This window comes from Protopterus annectens, chromosome 12.part0, assembly GCF_019279795.1.
Source record: "Protopterus annectens isolate FY-2018-M chromosome 12.part0, PAN1.0, whole genome shotgun sequence".
Lineage (NCBI taxonomy): Eukaryota > Metazoa > Chordata > Ceratodontiformes > Protopteridae > Protopterus > Protopterus annectens.
This window is the reverse complement of record NC_056746.1, coordinates 163,897,465-163,910,239: the sequence shown is the minus strand read 5'-3', so window position 1 is coordinate 163,910,239 and position 12,775 is coordinate 163,897,465. Positions and strand designations below refer to the sequence as shown.

General features: G+C 42.2%; 1 protein-coding gene across 1 annotated transcript in view; it reads right to left on the bottom strand.

Annotated features, from left to right (window-relative positions):
• SLC9A3R2 (SLC9A3 regulator 2) overlaps window positions 1-12,775 on the bottom strand; it is a 902,658-nt gene that overhangs the window by 673,816 nt on the left and 216,067 nt on the right. The window lies entirely within an intron of this gene.

The window sequence follows — 12,775 nt, the reverse complement described above, 5'->3', positions numbered from 1 at the left end:
GTGTGGCAACATGGCTAATGTTCTTGTCACAAAAGAAATGTTTAGGTCATACTCTGTTTTACCTCACTGTGGGGAGTAAAATTAAGTGAATGCTATCAGCTGTCCCACTGGTACATTGGCAAAGTATATTTCTGCAGTACTGAAGATCTGGGTTCAAGAACAGAACTAGGATGAAAACAGGGACAGTCAGCCAGCAGAGTAACAGCAGGCCAGTAACGCACACACAGTCCTTCTCCTCATGATTCTTCTGAATCTGGATAGACTTGAGTGTGTGTGGTCAAAAATGGGCACATCACGGGCAGAAAAAGAAAGATGCAATTCTGTGTCCCCTAGTATAATACTGTATCAGCTGTTCTTTTTACTGCAGTGGTTGAAGTATTACTCCAGTCACAGTGGAAAGGTGGACTTTGTGTGTTACAAGTTACTTGTTACTGTGCAACTGCACTGACCTGCTCTAGCATGCAGTATTGTTTGTGCCTCACAGTTCAGTTCATGGAAGAAAAAGAATCTGCAAATGAAATCCACCTACTGTACTTAACAAATAAGACAAACATAATTACTATACAATATGCAAAATAAATGAAAATACAATATTAACATTTAAAAGTCTAAACTATAGCTATCTTCAATACTAGCCACCCTGTGGTGTAAATCTTGGCTTTAGATGATTGTCACTGTTGAAGTGACACCCAGACCCCTTTGTAAAGATGAGAAAAAAGGGGTTGTGGATGGATGGATGGGAAATGTAAACTAATAAAAGGATGGGACAAGTGTAGTAACATCCCTAAAAAGTCTGTGTATGGTGACACAGACTAAGTACAATAATTTGGGGACTGAGAACAAGTTTTTTGGGAGGGGGCTGTTTGGAAAGCTAACAAAGAAAAACATATCTAAAGGTGATAATAATAATAACTGACCATTAAAAAGTAAACGTGGTAGACAGGGAACCAGGGCCAACAGAAGTTCTGGATGCATTTTATGAGGAGTAGAACCCTTAGACACACAGGTCATTATACTTCTTTTGAGGCTATCTTTGGAGCTGGTTCATAGCATGCAATTCCCGAATCCACATACAGATAAAAAATTAGCATTGTTTGAGAAGATTCAGGGGAAGGGAGAAACAGTGATAAGGCGGAGAGACAAAAAGTTTTAGAAAGACTTGGGGAGTTTGGACTTGTACAACAACAGAGAAAGGGCTACATGAAGATGTAAGAACAGGCTGCAAGAAAATGAAACTCAAAAGGAAGGGCAGAGAGCACAAGAAGAGGTACAAGCTATAACAAATAAAATAGTTTAAATCTTAAAAGTAAAGGAAATATTATTTGATGGACACAGTGGTATGTAAAAGGAGCAGGGTATGAGTGTAGATAATTAACAAGAGAGTACTGGCCTCATTTAAGATAGTACAGGATGCCTGAAAAGGAAAGGTGACAAAGGTGGGGGTTGAATGCTAGATGTGGATGCATGACAGAGTACACAGACATGTTATCACCTTCTGGCAGCTCTAACATGATATGGAACAACACAATGAATTTATACTCCCCAGAGGGCAGAAAATAGTACACATGGAGGGGCAAGAGAAATGCTACTGTTTAATCTTCTCATTTGTGATGCATATGGACATACAGTGTAAAAGTAGAAAAACAAACTAAACACAAATGTTAATACTGCTGGTAAAATCTAACAATTCCATCCAGAGGCATAGCCTGCCTCCTGGGAATCAGCCACACCCACAGTTACCACCTCAAATTCTTCCACTTGCTCCCCCACACCCATTCTGCAGCTGTTCAGCATATCCCATGTAATGCAGAAATATCAAAACATAGCAACGCTCTTCTACGAAAAAATAGCATATGAGAACTCGTTTGAATGTGCCGTCCAACAGCTCAAGTCCATTATCTTTTCAGTAATTTAAACAGAAGTGATGTTATCATACAGACATGTGAAACGAGAGAGAAAAATATTGTCTGTTAAAAAAAAAAAAATGCACCCTTCACCCATACATCTAGGTGTAACCCTTGAAGCTCTCACGGAATACAGCCATCTGAATGAAATTAACCCTTTTGCCTTCAAAGAACTATAAATTGCCAGAAGAGTCGAAACAAAATCAAAAAGCTGTTTCAGTTTTACTTTTAAAACCATACTTTAAGGTTAAACTGCCATCATGAAGGCATGCAGATGAAATTCTCTGCCAAGCAGAACCTAAAACATGCTAGACCAGGAAAGGAAAAAATGGACTTTGCTAGAACCTAAACTCAAATCTCTTCCATAGATAAGGAGCTTTTCCTATCAAGCTACAATTAGTAGCATTTTCTTTTGTCAGCAGGATATAAAATTACTAGCATTTTTTTGTCAGTGGGATAAACAATATGTTGGCTATTCAAGGGTCACTGGTCCATAGGTAGCATAAGGAGGATACTTGTCAGTTCAAGTCTTAGTGAAAGCCAGACTTTCCCATCTATACTCTCGCACTTCTCTGCTCACTTAAGAAAAGTGTGGTACAAAGGTCAGCACCAGGGCCTCACAATTGGTTCTCCAGACTGGTTACTGGGTCCAGTTTGAAGTCTGTGGTCAGGATTCATATTTAGTGCAATGTGCAGTACAAATCAGCATAGAGTGAAGAAATGCTCAGGGTGTGGACAGCAGAAATAGAAAAGCGCTCAGCTTACATTGCATGAAAATGAATGCTTAATGCTATGAAAATGAGGATCGTCATGGAAATGAAGCATAAAGGTTATGCAAACAATGACATCAAACATGGTGGTGCAGATCAGAAATGTGTAAAACAGACAAACTATGCTGAGGCACACGATTATTCTGCACATAATCTAGGGATTTTGGGTATACAGGCGAATGGAGATGCTAGGAGTAGCCAGCTACAGCACAGGAGCATGTGTGATTGGCTACTATCATAACCAGTGCCTGCAACATAGAGTGCTGCAGCCATCTACACATTGCAGATGGTAATGCCAGAGTCTTACACATCATCACCTCATGAACCAGCAAACAGGTGACCTCTTCCATTTAGACAGAGAACACACATGACCTATTCAAACTGTTACGCACACGCAGAATCAAATGTGGGGGGGATGAGTGGATTACCCATCCCAGTGAATACAGAGTAATATGTAATATTAACCACAGCAGCTACAGGGTACAAGTTAAGAACAGTGTAGACATCATTCTTCAGTATACTATATCAGTCCATCAACTTCATGCTGCATGTGGAAGAGGACTTCTGGTTCATCAGGACTGCAGAGGAAAAAAACACCACTATGCAGGTACTGTACAGCATAGCCCATTTCCTGTGGTCCTGGGAGTCAAAAACCACACACACATTGCCATCATGGCCCCATTTGGTTTACAGGAATGGCTTCCACTCTCTGAACTGTGAGATGATGTGTAATTCCCAGAGCATTATATATTATCTGTCTGTGCTCCAGTCAGGTAGTTCTTCTGACTCTCACTCGTGGCATATGTCTGATCTACACCAATGGCTTGTGTGAAAGGACTTTGCACATGGTCAGCTAGTCAGTAGGTACACGAAAAGGTGGGACACAAAGGGCATTAAACACAGTTTCCAAGTTTCCATGCAAGCAAGCAGCTTGCCATGTACAATGGTATGACTGTTGTGTGTTACAGGTAATACCGAGTATGCCCTGAAGCCATGGGTGACAACTCATACATGCAACCTCTACACCATGGCAGAGATGGTGTGCAATGCAGCTATGCTAAAACACTAAATGTTGTAAAGTGCATGTTCAAACTCAAAGGATGTTTCAACTGTCTCAACATGTTAGAAAGGTGTTGCAATACACAGCTCACAACTGTAGCAAAATCATCATGGTGTGTGCCTTGTTGTATAATATGGCACTTCAGAAACAGCTAGTGCATCTGGGAAACGTCTCAACAGGGCCCACCACAGCAGTTGGATAAGCAGTGGAAGTGCAGGGTGAAGAGTCTGAGGATGATCAGGCAGCAGGAGTACCACATGGAAGGCATGGGTGGGCACAACACACTGTGGCACTGGCAAAGATGTGATGTCTGGTCTACAACTAGGAGTCATAACACGGACAACACAGAATAAAATTATTCATGATTATAACACATAGCCTATGCAAGGCAATGCACAGACTGGCTACGATGTGCATCAGCCAATCATACCCATGCAAACTAGGGGGTGGAGATGGCACAGTAATCACCACTTGCACTGGTTGGGGGTGAAAGTGACAGGTGACAGCAACACTATTATACGGGGTTGGGTCACGGGAGGTGAATTTGGTAGCTACTCACTCTGGTAGGAGGTTGTGGGGAGCAGGACTGGCCTTTGGCCAACTGCTGCCCTAGGCAAAAGGTCTCCAAAGCACCCCCCAATACCACCCTGTGTCCCCATCCTGGTCTACCTACACCATCCAGATTATTGGAGAAGTGTCCTTGCTAGAGAAGTGCCCTAGGTAGCCACCTAGTTGGCCTGTGTCTAAGGCTGGCTATGGTGGGGAGTAAAGGATCCACCCTCCACTGTAGGGGATGAAGAGCCCCACCAAGGCCACTTGCTATGTTCATTGTGGTGGCTTAGAGTGTCAGGGCTTGATGTGGTCTAAGGTAGAGACTATGCTGAACTATGGGATTGGGTGCATACACCACAATAAGGTGTCTCATGTTGGCAATGTATACAGTATCGGCGTCCATGACCAAGACAATGGCCACATGCAGGGGTGGTGCTCTGTGTGCTTGGATGCTGAAGGGGTATAACTACATGACAGCTCAAAGGCAGCCTTGAGAGGGATCCCGTGTGTTCAATCTGAGGAGCATCAGTTCCCACAGCAGTGAATCTGCTGATAGCCAAGGATGACAGGCTGTATGGCCTTAGCTGACAGGGAAGCTGCATCAGTAACAGTCTGTCTAGTCTGAGTAGGGTTGGCATCCAACAGGTTACCTCATATCAAGACACTCTCAAGGTTGTCTCTCATCAAAGACACCAAGGAGGCAACACCTTCTACAAGCAACCTAAACAACACTGTCAGGTCTGTGTCTCTAAACTCCACAGCAGTGTGCAGATGTTGCATTATTATCATAAAAGCCATGAAGCTCACACACCATCTCTACAATACAGCTGGTAGCAGATGTCTGTGACTGGATCAATGACCTTCACATCTGCTGATTTATGCACGGTACTAAATCAGATCAGGGGCAGACCTAGAGTTACGAAAGCAGAGAGAGAGCCTTCATGCCCCTTCCCTATAATGGGGAAAGTGCACATCACAGTGTGAATTTCAGATGCTGTGAGGGTTAGGGATTTATGGGGAGCCCAGAAGAAGTTCATAGTTAAAAAGATGTTGAATTTCTACTGCTATCAGAGTAAGGACTATACCTCTACAGAGGCGTGTGGTATGTGTGTGAGCCCTCCTGCAATAATTCTGCAGATTGTGGCATGTACGAACTGCCATTATTGTCAGCCAGAGGAGGCCTGCTGACATCATGCATGCATTATCCTGTTGTGCTGATCCCTCCATCTATGTATAAACACAAAATATGTCTTTGACAGCATTCATAGATATGCTTATATTGCTTTCCTCCATGGCATGTTCAGTACTAGACAATAAGACATGTACATAGCATATGGACACATACAGTACATACCATGACACTTATTTACTTGTTTATTCATTAAATTTGATAAACAGGGAAAAAGCAATGCTCTAACTGGATCTATTTCAGTTTCAGTCTGGGCATAAAAATGGGATTAGACAAGTTAACTAATAATAAATATTACATAAACAAGAAATACTGTATGTGATGCTAAGATTATATTTTATAACTATTGCAGTTGCAATCACAGGTACCTTAAAAGACAGATTTGTGGAAGTTCATTGGTGAATCAGTCTTGTCATGCACGCAGTGCACTGTTTCATATGGACATGTAGCAAGTATTGCTAACCTGGTGCATACCCTACTGAAACTTGGGTGGTTGCTGCTAACCAAATTCCATCATCCAAGCTACCTACTGGTATGAAAGGTCTGCTCCCTCTCTCAGACAAAGACACCAAGAATTCTTCAATCTGAGAAAATTTCTATACTGTTGGTCCATTAATTGTGATGGGCAAGTTCTTTGTAAAGTCCTATGCCTTGTCATTTGCATAAATTAGCATAATGTTCAGCCGTCACCACACCTGCTACAGAAACCTACCATGGCAGTTCACACATCAATCAATTCCTGCACTACTCCCTGCCATATCTACTCCCTATACTTATGCAACACCTTTGCCCAGGAGGTTTATGCCATGTGTGCAAAGGAGTATCATCTCTGTCTCTCAGGTGGTGAACTTTTCCTGGTGTAGCCACTTTTGGTGGCCCGGGGTGAGCCCTGTATACCTGTGGATTACACATCAGTCAGTGGTTCTGTGAAGCAGGCAGTCAAAGTCATCTACCCAGGTGAGCAGGCTCCTGTAAAGCTCTCCACATCCCCACCATGTACCTATTACAGCAATGGACACAGGCCCCCCAAACTATTCTTGAATACACCTGCTGGTCTTATGTACTGCCATGCACTCCCTGGTACACCCTCCCCACAATATGTTGCCATGTCTCACCAGAAGTACAGGTATTAACATATCCTACATTACATGTCCTTCCCTACATACTTGATCCCCACCACAACAGCAGGATATAACAGTGCTATGTCACTGTCAGTCATACATAGTATATGTCTCACCCTCACGGTTATATATCACAGGTGCTGATTAGAGTGCTAGAATACAGTAAGCAAGTAATTGTTCCCGAGTCAAAATCAACTCATGGCAACTCTATGGGTAGACTCCATAGGGATTTTGTGGCAGGCCTTTCTTCCACACAGATACTGCTGCTGCTTAGTTGTGCCCAAGCCAGGTTTTAAAACCAGGTCTACTAGTTGGCAGTCCTGTGCCTTAACATCTGTGTTATCAGGCTGGGGTTGAGATACAAATAATGAAGAAAGAAAACTCACCTGATACTGATACTGTATCTCCAAGTTCACAAACTTATGTTTGTAAAGTCCTGCTAGCTACAGTTTCTTGTCTGTAAGTGTTCCTGCTCAAAGTGGTGCCCATGCTTTATATCATGCTAACAAGGTCCTCTTAGTGTGGTAGTTATGTTAATGAGGCCATTTAGCACTACTGTACCTGAATCACAACCCAAATGAAATCATGTGAGGACTACGCTTGTACACACACAGCCTGTGTAAACCCATAGTGCTGCAGCACTTTGCTTCAGATATTTAGTAGCACTCTGTGTCAGTGCTGTACTGTGCATCATGTGATGTCTCAATGTGTGTCAGTGTGCAAGGCACTGCCATTTTGCTTCTCAAGTGAACCAGAGTGAGTAAGCATAGCTTCCTCAGCACTGAACTGCAGGGTTCCAGGACAGGAGTGGCAAACAGAGCAAACTATTCTTGTTCTTCCTGCATAAGAACTTTGCTGACCACCTGCTAGGGCGGTAGGATGGCCCCTTGTTTAAGGTTAATGCCTACCATGAGCTTGCCAGGACCCTGGCATTACCCATTCTGGTGAGTACTGTTGGCATTGTACAGCAACCTGTGTGGGCACCACTTTGACATACTTCAGCTAAGAGTACACAGAAACAAGGGAGAAAGCTGGGCATGTATTGCAAGTGATTTTTTTCCTCTTACTATCCATTTACCTGATATATCTGCGCAGTGAGGTGTGTATACTTTTGTTTTACAGTTGTAGTGGAGTGGTACCTCAATGTAACAGGATATTGGAGTGACTATCCTGGCAGTGGGGAATGTATGTCATGTGTACTACTCCACTGTGAAACTGCACCTGCATGTGTACCATGTTTGTACTATTGTGTTGTCTTTTTTTCTCAACTTTCTACAGGTTCATTTATGTCGAGGTACCGAAGTGGCAGAGGCTGCTTCCGCCTGTGCAAACCAATGTCTCTGGTGCTGAGCTGTCAGAGGTCATCAGGTCTGCATTTCAGCGAAGAGACAGAGGCCATGCTGTTGAAAGTGACTTGGAGGGATCGTAGGTAGCTTCTGTGACAACTTCACAAAAAGACAGTACATGCTCCTTTTTGACAGTAACCTGGAGGGGTCTCACATTATCAACTGATGTCTACCAAGGTGTAGCAACAACTAGATTGCTGTCTTAGCAGCATGGAGCATCTTATGGCATGGCTTGTCAAGTTCTGCAGCATGCAGGCCCCGACCTCTGGGTCACCACTGGCACAGCCTACCCATGACATCAGACACAGTAGTGACTTGACAGATGAATGTACTGCCTTCTGGGACAGCTTGGTATCCACCCATAGACTATGCCCTATCTCCATTCAGATGTTTCCCCCCGATATGTCTTTCCCCATACCTTCTTTTTTGCCCAGCTCTATTCCCCCACCCTCTCTAAAATGCATACAGTTGCACTATAAAAGCTTCTTAGAATTTAGAGGGGCAACTTCAGGATCATCCTGAAGCTATAAGTTCTATTTGCAAACATATCAAGGATCTTACAGGAAGATGTCAGCTTTAAACCCCCTTCTGTTAGTAAACTGCTTTAAATAGGAACATAAGAGAACATTCCATACAAAACAGATATTTCCAAGCAAGATCAAGAGCAAATACACCACTGGACAGTGCAATACTTTTGATGGAGACAAATATGAAAAAAAGATCATAAAGCAAGGATAAAAATTTCAGATATCTTTATTTTAATGCAGTAATGGAACTGGTTCAAGGCAGAAACAGATATATTTACAGAGAAAACTACAGTGTGGCATGAAAATGTGATTGAAGGACATTTCTTTACAAAATAAGCAAGAAATTCGGGAAACAAAACAGGCCTGGAAGCTACTTAGCATGGGTTAAACAAAAAAATCAGTGTGCTAACAATACACAAGAATACTTCACAGGGGAAAGGCGAAAACAAGGCAGTCAAGGAACGTATGATAGTAACCCTCCTGTTGTGAGTAGATAGACTGTGCGACAAAATGAAGAGAACAGACGCAAGAAAGAAAGAAAATTTAATCAGCAAAAAGAAGTCAACAATGTTGATTAAAGGAGGAACACTGGGAAGAAAGCTGAAGATGGAACAGGAAAAACATTCTGAAGGATTCAGGTGCCTTGCAATACAATGGGGACCTGTACTCTAAACAAAAAGAAATTAAAAGAGCCATACTAGATGCCAGGACAGAATGGAAACTTGAAGGTGCAGAACAGTATAGCCACCTTCATTCTGGCTGCAAAAATAAGCACAGTGGCCATGGGAAAGCAAATATGTGGAGGGAAATATTTGCTGAAGAGAAAGTCAAGGATAGAGGACCAGTTTCAGTGACACTGATGGAAAAAACCCTGTCTATGGCCCAGGTTACTTGAGATTGATTAGAGGATCAGATACTTTACAGAGCAGGAAGGGGAAGATAGGAGTACTCATCCTAGGAGGGAGGAAGACAGATGTGGTCTAGAGCTGTCAACAGTCACAATTCCTTGGAGGAGGGGGGCAAGCATGCAACAACCAAGCCTCTTTGGCAATAGTTCACATTGTCAGTGTATGGGAGTGTGCACTTGTGCAGAGGAGTAAATTGTGGTCCCCACAGTGAAGCGCGTTATCTTTCCCCAGTCCAGGGGAGAGGTTAGGCCTAATAAACATACATCCTTATTGCCAGAATGCTGACAAACCACTGAGGCCATGCATAAGATGGGCCTATCCCTGCCAGCTCTTGCCCTAGCTGCAGAATATCCATGACACAGGAATAAATGGGTATAGCTGAAACTGGGGGTGTGTAATGCTTGGCAGGCACATTGGGGATAAAGTACACAGAAAAAACAAGTTAAGGTAACTCATAGGTATGGGAAAGTCTGTCCTGTCTTGGAAATGCAGCTTTCTTCATATAATGAGCATATCCTTTCCCTTGAACCATCACATTTTACCTCAGTATTTTATGAACAATAATGCCAAACCTGTACAAAAAAAATCCAATGAAATGTGCCACTTCCATCATCTGTGTTTTTTTGAGTAGGTTGCCAAAAGATAATCCAAAAAACGGGTTGCAAAAGTTCTTAATTGACAATGTAACTTACAATAAACAAGGCACATGGTGTTGGGCACTCTGATCTTTTTTAAGTTCGTTACTACCCATGACTATGCAGCATAATTTCCATATAGGGAAATGTCTCAGTTGCAAAAAGGGGTCAGGTACCAGGAAAGTGCTACTATGAAAATAAAAAAATGCTATATTCTGCATTGTGACTGATGTTGAAATTATATGTTAAGTGACTGCAAGGTGATGGTTGGTTACCAGGATAACATTCTGTACACATATTACCCTTAGTATAATTTACAGAGATGTATGCAACCACAGTAAATACAAATGGTCATCACTTTGTTATAAGAGCAAGGAAGGGGGTCTGACATTATCAGAATGAAACATATTCTCTCGAAGGGCTACTGTTAGGGGTTTTGTTCTTATACAATAGCACAACATTCAAACAGGGCCAACTCTTTCATCAGATTACACCTTTGATACAAATCCAGAACAGTGCTGTTACCCGAACCATAAAGTTATGCCAACATGGAAAGACTCAGAGCAACTCAGGTCTATGATAAAACAAAATCTTAAGTACCTGCAATAAATAATGTTCAGACTGTAAAACTTTACAGAATTGCGGACACAGTACTTGGTATCTGCAGCTAACACATTTCATTAACGCTGTACTAATACGACTGGTCAGGTCACTGTTATGTTACCTATGACATCACCAGAAGGCACCTCACCACAGGTTCTACAACAAACGTAGACTCAAAACTAACTAAGGATGGTCAGTTCAGTGGCTTTACAGAAACATTTTTATCTTTGGTAGTGTAAGAGTAGAAGGCTGTGGGTTCTATTCCCACCTCCTGTGATTGTATTAATTTTTCCATTACTGACACTACAGCATTGTATGCAGCAGCTCAGGTGGCTGTAAAAGATCCCATGGCACTTACCAAAAAGAGAAAGGGGAATTTCCCTGGTGCCCTGGTCAAGTTTCCAACAGTCAGAAATACCACTTCTGGTCTCCCCTAAAAGAACATCCTAGCCTAGTGGGACTAACACAGTCAACACAGGACAAATTAAGAATTAAATGAAATTATTCTAAAAAAACAAGGTTCTCCTTGTCCTCCAGGATCAAAATATATACTTTCTACACTCCCTCAAATGCTGAGTGCAGTAAAAGGAACATACATCTTAGCAACACAAATCAAAGTGACCAAGTGGCAGCTGACTGCTAGTGTACAAACTTTTAAAATGACACCACTTTGTTCAGATAAAACACACAAACACAAGGTATTGTTACTCAAATGAAACACTTTTCAACACCAACTGACATGGCCAAGGGTATTGCAGGGCTGTATGTCACAATACAGCTAATATTCCTAGAATACTAGAAATGTTTAAGGTCATCTCGTGTCTCAGCACACCCCAAAAGTAAAGCCATACTAAAAGAGCACACACCCTGCAGTGCCATGCTGATAACTTTCTAAAAAAAGCAGAACTTCTACCCTTCAAGTTGCCATACTTACGTAAACAGACAATCTAGTAGCCAGATTAATAGAACACTCCCATGCCACTTCACACACACACAAAAAAAAATCTAACCCTCTAGGCAAGCACAGCAAGTCTTTGTGATAAAAATCACACCAGGATGTTGACATTACCCAAGACACAAAAATTCTTTGAGGAACAGTAACATCAGCTAAAAGCATAACTTATCTGGGGCAGTGTTTTTCTTGTGATATTGCATTTTCCTGTAGCACAGAGTCAATTCTACAAAAACAGTACTAAAGTCAAACATTAGTACACAAAATGAAGTTTCAAGATATGGATGATCTTCCAGCCTTGTATGATAAATCTCTATTTAAGATGCAAGATGTCCATTTCTTGAACATGGAATATGGACATTCAAAAATATTGGAAATCTTCAGCTAAGGTAGGCAATAGGTATGCAAAATTAGTGGACCTGGGCAAAAAAAAAATGACATCATTAATGAAGGCTCATACAGCAGAGCACTTAACCTCTTTAAAACAAACAGCATGTCTGACAAAGGATTCTCTGGCCTCCACACTTCTCCTCTCTGAAAAAACTAATATTAAAGTGACTGATCCTTGTTGGATGCCACAAAACTATTAAATGTGTGCAGCTTCTGCAACGACAACAGAAGATCCTTGTCCTTGCATAAACAGTTGCCACTGAAGAAACAGCAGTACAGGGATTCCCCAGATTGTAGTCATCGGTACTAATGTGGTTCTTCTATCTGCAGCTAAAGCTGGCCTACTATCACAGTGGGATGGTTCCTGACAGTCACATTGGTGGCCTGGGTCGCAGGTCCAGTGACTGATCTGGAATGGATTGTCAGAGGGGCAGACGAGGAAGGACTGAACCTGTGATGGATGCATCATCATCCCTGGGGAGGTGGATAGTACTGGACTGCCACCTGGTGGAGGACACAAGTCAAAACAACCCTAAGGATCAACTGGACATATAAATATAAAAGGTTAATGCAACTGCACATCTCCTTTCCAGTGGGAGGGGCAAACATGGTTATAAAACATGGATGGATCTCCAAGCATGAAGAAGTCTACTCTTTAAATACCTTGACTTGCATCTTTGTTCATTCTGTTTTGCAAAATTAACCTCTATCTTAGCCTCCCATGTGGTGAATGAGCAGCCTTAGGTCAACTGGTGCCCTAGGTAAAAGGGATCCACTGCGCCTGTACCAAACCATCTGGTGGCCCCCATCCTGGTCTA